General features: G+C 41.8%; 1 protein-coding gene across 2 annotated transcripts in view; it reads left to right on the top strand.

The window, feature by feature from the left end:
* The window catches only part of DYM (dymeclin), a 1,389,654-nt gene that overhangs the window by 509,525 nt on the left and 872,931 nt on the right, over positions 1-7,198 (top strand). The window lies entirely within an intron of this gene.

Here is a 7,198-nt window from a genome sequence, read left to right as displayed (position 1 = left end):
ACCGGCAGTCTCCTGAAAGAATCACAGCTCACTCCACTAGGGCTGTGGCTTCCACATGGGCCTTCAAGAACGAGGCTTCTGTTGATCAGATATGTAAGGCAGCGACTTGGTCTTCACTGCACACTTTTCTAAATTTTACAAATTTGATACTTTTGCTTCTTCTGAGGCTATTTTTGGGAGAAAGGTTTTGCAAGCCGTGGTGCCTTCCATTTAGGTGACCTGATTTGCTCCCTCCCTTCATCCGTGTCCTAAAGCTTTGGTATTGGTTCCCACAAGTAAGGATGACGCCGTGGACCGGACACACCTATGTTGGAGAAAACAGAATTTATGTTTACCTGATAAATTACTTTCTCCAACGGTGTGTCCGGTCCACGGCCCGCCCTGGTTTTTTTAATCAGGTCTGATAATTTATTTTCTTTAACTACAGTCACCACGGTAACATATGGTTTCTCCTATGCAAATATTCCTCCTTAACGTCGGTCGAATGACTGGGGTAGGCGGAGCCTAGGAGGGATCATGTGACCAGCTTTGCTGGGCTCTTTGCCATTTCCTGTTGGGGAAGAGAATATCCCACAAGTAAGGATGACGCCGTGGACCGGACACACCGTTGGAGAAAGTAATTTATCAGGTAAACATAAATTCTGTTTTTATTGTATATTTATTGTATATTGAATTATCGTGGATCCATGATATTGCATTAAGAATGTTTTAAAGCTAACTGTTTTAATATAATGCTGTAATAAATTTATTTTACTTTCTAACACCTAGCCTCCGTCAGTTGGCGCCTGGGCAACCCCACTTTTGAATTATTGTCTATCGGTGACAGCTAGGGCTCACCACCACCAGGCTTATAGGTGTCAGTTGGCGCTGTAGTAGATACTCTATCTCTCAAGCGTGTGGAAAAACCAAGGCGCAAAATAACTGCCCATGAACTGAGAAAAGTCAAGCGTGCAGCTGCCAAGATGCCACTTGCCACCAGTTTGGCCATATTTCAGAGCTGCAACATCACTGGAGTGCCCAAAAGCACAAGGTGTGCAATACTCAGAGACATGGCCAAGGTAAGAAAGGCTGAAAGACGACCACCACTGAACAAGACACACAAGCTGAAACGTCAAGACTGGGCCAAGAAATATCTCAAGACTGATTTTTCTAAGGTTTTATGGACTGATGAAATGAGAGTGAGTCTTGATGGGCCAGATGGATGGGCCCGTGGCTGGATTGGTAAAGGGCAGAGAGCTCCAGTCCGACTCAGACGCCAGCAAGGTGGAGGTGGAGTACTGGTTTGGGCTGGTATCATCAAAGATGAGCTTGTGGGGCCTTTTCGGGTTGAGGATGGAGTCAAGCTCAACTCCCTGTCCTACTGCCAGTTTCTGGAAGACACCTTCTTCAAGCAGTGGTACAGGAAGAAGTCTGCATCCTTCAAGAAAAACATGATTTTCATGCAGGACAATGCTCCATCACACGCGTCCAAGTACTCCACAGCGTGGCTGGCAAGAAAGGGTATAAAAGAAGAAAATCTAATGACATGGCCTCCTTGTTCACCTGATCTGAACCCCATTGAGAACCTGTGGTCCATCATCAAATGTGAGATTTACAAGGAGGGAAAACGGTACACCTCTCTGAACAGTGTCTTGGAGGCTGTGGTTGCTGCTGCACGCAATGTTGATGGTGAACAGATCAAAACACTGACAGAATCCATGGATGGCAGGCTTTTGAGTGTCCTTGCAAAGAAAGGTGGCTATATTGGTGACTGATTTGTTTTTGTTTTGTTTTTGAATGTCAGAAATGTATATTTGTGAATGTTGAGATGTTATATTGGTTTCACTGGTAAAAATAAATAATTGGGGGGAGTGTCTCTGGGCAGCACCTTGAATGGTAGCAATATTGGTAGCTCTGCGTGGATCACTGATAATTTGCCTATTACCAGTGAAATAAATGATCATTCAACTTTCTCATCCTAATATCCTGATTCCTTAGATTAATCTGATTTGGGAAGTATATTTTATTGATTATTCCTCCTCTGCAAACCAATCCGGAGCGTTGAGGCCTAGGGCAAGCTCTTTACAGAGAGGCTCTCAACCCCCCCCCCCCCCCCCCGTAAAACTTCAGGCCGGGTAAGCAGTGCACAGACACTGTAAATACAACTCTACAACATCTATGTTTATACAACGCTACTTTGGTGTTATGTGACAGAAAACAAGAAGGACTACGTGGCTTTTTATTATACAAGTACCTGCTAAAGATGGCGCATAATGTTGATACGTTACTTGAGGCTGTGACACACTTGCTAAACGAACACCACAAGAAACTAATGCAAACTTGGTCGGCTGAATGGGGCAGCCTGTGTAAATTGACAAAGCAAATTGGATCTCAAAATAAGGTTCTAAGACCACCACCGGAGAAATCTGACAAATATACCAGTACTCAAGAGCTCAACCCAAGCGTCTCAGATCCCTCGCCCCAGGTTCAGGCTCTGGCTAAGACGGATTTGATCTGTCACTCGAGGGGTCCAGCAAACAACCCCTTAACTGTGGACAACTTTCCAGATAACACCCCAGGCTTTAGTGCGCCAAGAAAATTACTCACTATGAAGCAGCCGACCGCAGGAGAGGTGAGTGAGACCCAGAAGGGTATATATACCTCAATCCCCAGCCTAGAGGTGACTCACAGCACACAGGATCCCGGAAATTCCTCTTCGCTCAGCACAACTGGAGTACCGTGGCTTGAAGCGACAGGCTGTGAGAACAAGTCCTGGGGGAAGTCCGCTCATCGTACAACACACAATCCAGAAGAAGTGTTTGATATTGATGAGAAGCCCCTCTTTGCATCTCATAGCCCCCCTTTGAACGGAGCGGATTTGAATGGCGGAGCATTGGCGCTTGATAAGCATGAAAATGGCGTGAGGCAGCTGTTTGACCCTGGGGGCTTGTTTTGATCATTTGCGGTGAGGGCTGCAGACGATGTTTGAGGGAACAATGTAGCTTCCAGAACTCCAGATCCGCTATAGTATCAGATGGCTTTTTGGGCAGCTGGGAGTCTGCGGTGCTGGTGTACAGAGCTGGCTATATAAAACTTTCACTTTGTGCTCCATTGAATTATAAGACTTTATCTGCTGTTTATTTGTTTTAGCAGCCCCCCAACAGAACGTTATTGCAGTCACCACATGCTCTATGTTTCCTATTTTGACACTAGTCTAAAGTTTATTTATAATATATACTGGGGTAAAATTTGAGCCTTAAGTTTGTAGTAATACTATGTGGCTCGCGATGTCACTCTAGATTAGCCATGTTGTACAATATTGCAGTAGTCCTTTCATGCGCTGGTCTATCCAGATTTGGGCTCAGTGTGATAACTTGAAAAGGAGACTAGTCATCTTTTCTTCATGAGGCAGTAGAATAGCTAATAAGGGTCAACTCAGCTAGCTAGATGGTGTGCCACCTTATATTTGTGTCTTTTGTGTGTGTACCCTGTATAAAATGTATGCTTCTGACTCTGTCTTATTGCTCCACTTATCACTGTACCAGCAATAGAGATATTTTCCCACCTTGAAAAAAATAAATAAAATAAATAAATAAATAAATAATTGAAATGGGTATATATTTGTTTTTTGTTAAGTTGCCTAATAATTATGCACAGTAATAGTCACCTGCACACACAGATATCCCCCTAAAATAGCTATAACTAAAAACAAACTAAAAACTACTTCCAAAACTATTCAGCTTTGATATTAATGAGTTTTTTGGGTTCATTGAGAACATGGTTGTTGTTCAATAATAAAATTAATCCTCAAAAATACAACTTGCCTAATAATTCTGCACTCCCTGTATGTGCAGCCACCAACTAGGGCTGAGTTAGACTAGTCGACTTATCGATTAGTCAATCGGTCTCTCATTAATCGACTAGTACGGCATTAGTCGATTACTGATATATTATATTTTGATAGTCAAAAACAGCCCGTAGCCTTAGCCTACTACAGATTGCGCATTGCCTCACTTGGCGGCAGTTATGATGACGTGTTATTTTGTACTCAAGTAGACAAAACACATTTTTCAATAAAATGTCATCTTCAACAAAAAGTCCTGCTTGGAAATATTTTGAAAAACTACATGAAAAGGCATTTAAGTGCAACATTTGTGGCTTACAATTGCAGTACAACAAATCTACGACTTTCATGTTAAGCCACCTAAAATACAAACACCCGTCTACATTGGTAGCGACAGAGAAAGAAAAAGGACAGCAACAAACATCCATTGCAGGTTTTACAGTAAGACATCGGCAATGTGACAATGTGCGTGCTGAAACAACGTTGACTCTGATAGCTAATATGGTAGCAAAGGACATGCTTCCTATAAGTTTTGTTGAAGAAGAGGGTTTTCGGGAGTTAATGAAATATGTAGAGCCCGAATATACTGTCCCTGCACGAAAAACAATTACAACTTGGCTTGAAAAAAATGCACGTAGATTCTGCTAGTTCTGTCCGCAACACCTTGGCAAAAGTTGAGAAGGCTGCAATTACAACTGACGCATGGACAGCACTAACTACCGAGTCCTACGTTACCATAACTTGTCATTTCATAAACGACTGGGAAATGAAAAGCGTGGTTCTACAGACCCGTGCCATGCCAGAGAGGCATACAGCAGAGAATCTCGCAAATGTGTTGAACACTGCGGTAGACCACTGGGATTTGCGGGCAAAAATCACTGCTTGTGTTCATGACAACGCAAGCAATATCGTCTTAGCAAACTCTGCATTAGAATGGGTGTCAAATCTGTGCTTTGCACACACTCCGCAGCTCGCTGTCAACGATGGCATTAAACTTGGTGTTCTACAGCATTTAGTGGGTGCGGCCAGTCGTCTTGTATCACATTTTTATCACAGCACAACAGCTACTCAGGCGCTTAAGATGAAACAAAAACAACAATCTCTGCCAGAGCACCGCCTCGTGCTGTACTGCCGTACCCGATGGAATTCCATCTATGACATGTTTAAGCGCTTACTGGAACAGAGATGGGCAGTTGTCGCAGTCCTGTCTGACAGGGTGTACACAAAGTTGACAGATGCCCGCACACTTGACCTGGCTGACGACAGTTGGGTCGCTATCGAAGAGCTATTGCCAGTGTTAAGCTCCTTGAAATGTGCTACAACTGCTTTGTGCGGAGAGTCTGAGGTATCAATATCTATGATTTACTCTGTCACAGCCACTCTCCAGTCCAAGCATCTCATTAGTACCACAGGAAAACGGTGAAATTCCACAGCACCAAGTTGGTGCTGTGGAATTTCACTGTTTTGATGTATCAGAGAGGAAAGCAGTCCCCTCCATACCACCGGTCACCAAGGAACCCTACCCAGGGCAATAAGAAATCAAGGTGCTGTTTGTGCATTGTCTGTTGCTGATTAGTACCACAGGAGAGTCAACAAAAGTATTACAGTTTAAAACAACTGTATTGGAGTCCCTCAAGCGCCGCTTTTCACCTACAGGCACAGAAGAATTACATAATGTGGCGCTCATCGCTTCATTTCTAGACCCCAGGCACAAACACCTTAAGTTTACAGAAGAGACGGTCAAGAAAGCAGTCACAGACAAAGTAGCACAATTGCTTTATCTTACGGAAACGGTGGTGATGTCACAGAAGGTGAACCAAGTACAGTGGTAAGCGGACCATCCGAAAAGCAACGTCGCATTGTTACTGCTATGGCAACATTATTCGGAGATGACGACTACACAGAGGACGCGATGTCTCTGCAAACCGAGCTGGACAAATACATGCAAGATGAGTGCATTCCTCCATTTGAAGACCCTCTGGCATGGTGGAAGGCAAATGAATGCAAGTACAGGAAATTATCACGGCTAGCGAAAGCATACCTGTGCATCCCAGCAACATCTGTACCGGCTGAACGAGTTTTCTCAGCTGTGGGCCTGATAGTCAACCGACTACGTAATTGTCTACTCCCGGAGCATGTGTGGACATGCTCATTTTTCTTAACAAGAACAATACATATAATCAAAATAATATGGGCATTGCCAAATAAATAGTTGATGTTTTTATTAAATAAAAACTTGCATGGACGCACTTTGCATATTTAGTTTTTTGTTCCCATATAAGGGTTGTTGTGTCGATTATGACATTTGTTTTAAAAATAAATTTAAAAAAATTACAATTACATTAAAAATATTTTGTATTTATTTACCTATTTTCTGGCAGTAGGGGGTGATTTCGACTACTCGACTAGTCAAAAGAAACAGCTTTCGACTTGTCGATTATTAAAAAAGATAGTCATGCACACCCCTACCACCAATTAGAAGCTACTGTGTCTATTTAGATATGCTTTTCAACAAATGATATCAAGAGAATGAAGCAAATTAGAAAACAGAAGTAAATTGGAAAGTTGTTTAAATTGGCATGCTCTTTTTAAACCATGAAAGAAAGAAAGAAAAAAGTGGTTCTACTTTTTCCGTTGCTAGTTATATTTCCCTACTGCGCAAGTATCCTTGAGTGACACGGATCTAATAGGTATCCAGATATGTGTATGCATATCGCTTGGAGGTATATTTAATGAGGGAGCAAGTGTTCCTGAGGAGGTTGTTGCAGCCGTTGAAGAGATACAGAAAATAACAATTTATTTTACTACATACGCCCCCCCCCCCCTTCTTTTTTGTCTTTTTAAATGAAATATTTTTATTACCCACACTCCTCCAAACATAACATCAGGGCAAGTACAGACAATTAAACATAAAGAAACATCAGAACACAGGTTACAGTTATTGTATTACATAAGAAATTCTCCCGCTATGGTGTCCCATTTTTCAAAAGAAAAAGAAAAAAAAAAGAAAAAGTCTTTTCAGTATTGAGACTTCCCAAAGTTTATGACTGCACCTGTTTCGACTCTCGTCGTAAAGGCTGCTACATTTTTATTTGTATAAGGTTAAAACCTTTCAGTTTATACAGTCCGTTTGGAGTGAGCATTTGTTTTTAGCATATAGTTCCCCTTATAGTTTTCTTTTGTATCACCAACAATAAAAAGATCCCAACAAGGAACATCTGGATGCTGGGGGCATACATTTCAAATATTTCCAACTTCAATAACCATTTTATAATAACAATAGCCAAAATAAGCTTAAGTAAAACAGAGCGAAAACAGAGAAAAATAAAAATAAACGAAAAAAAAAATAAATAAATAAAAAAAAAATAAAAAAAA

The sequence above is a fragment of the Bombina bombina genome, chromosome 2 (assembly GCF_027579735.1).
Source record: "Bombina bombina isolate aBomBom1 chromosome 2, aBomBom1.pri, whole genome shotgun sequence".
Taxonomy (NCBI): domain Eukaryota; kingdom Metazoa; phylum Chordata; class Amphibia; order Anura; family Bombinatoridae; genus Bombina; species Bombina bombina.
Note: the sequence above shows the minus strand (reverse complement) of the source record. Positions and strands in the feature narration are given on the sequence as shown.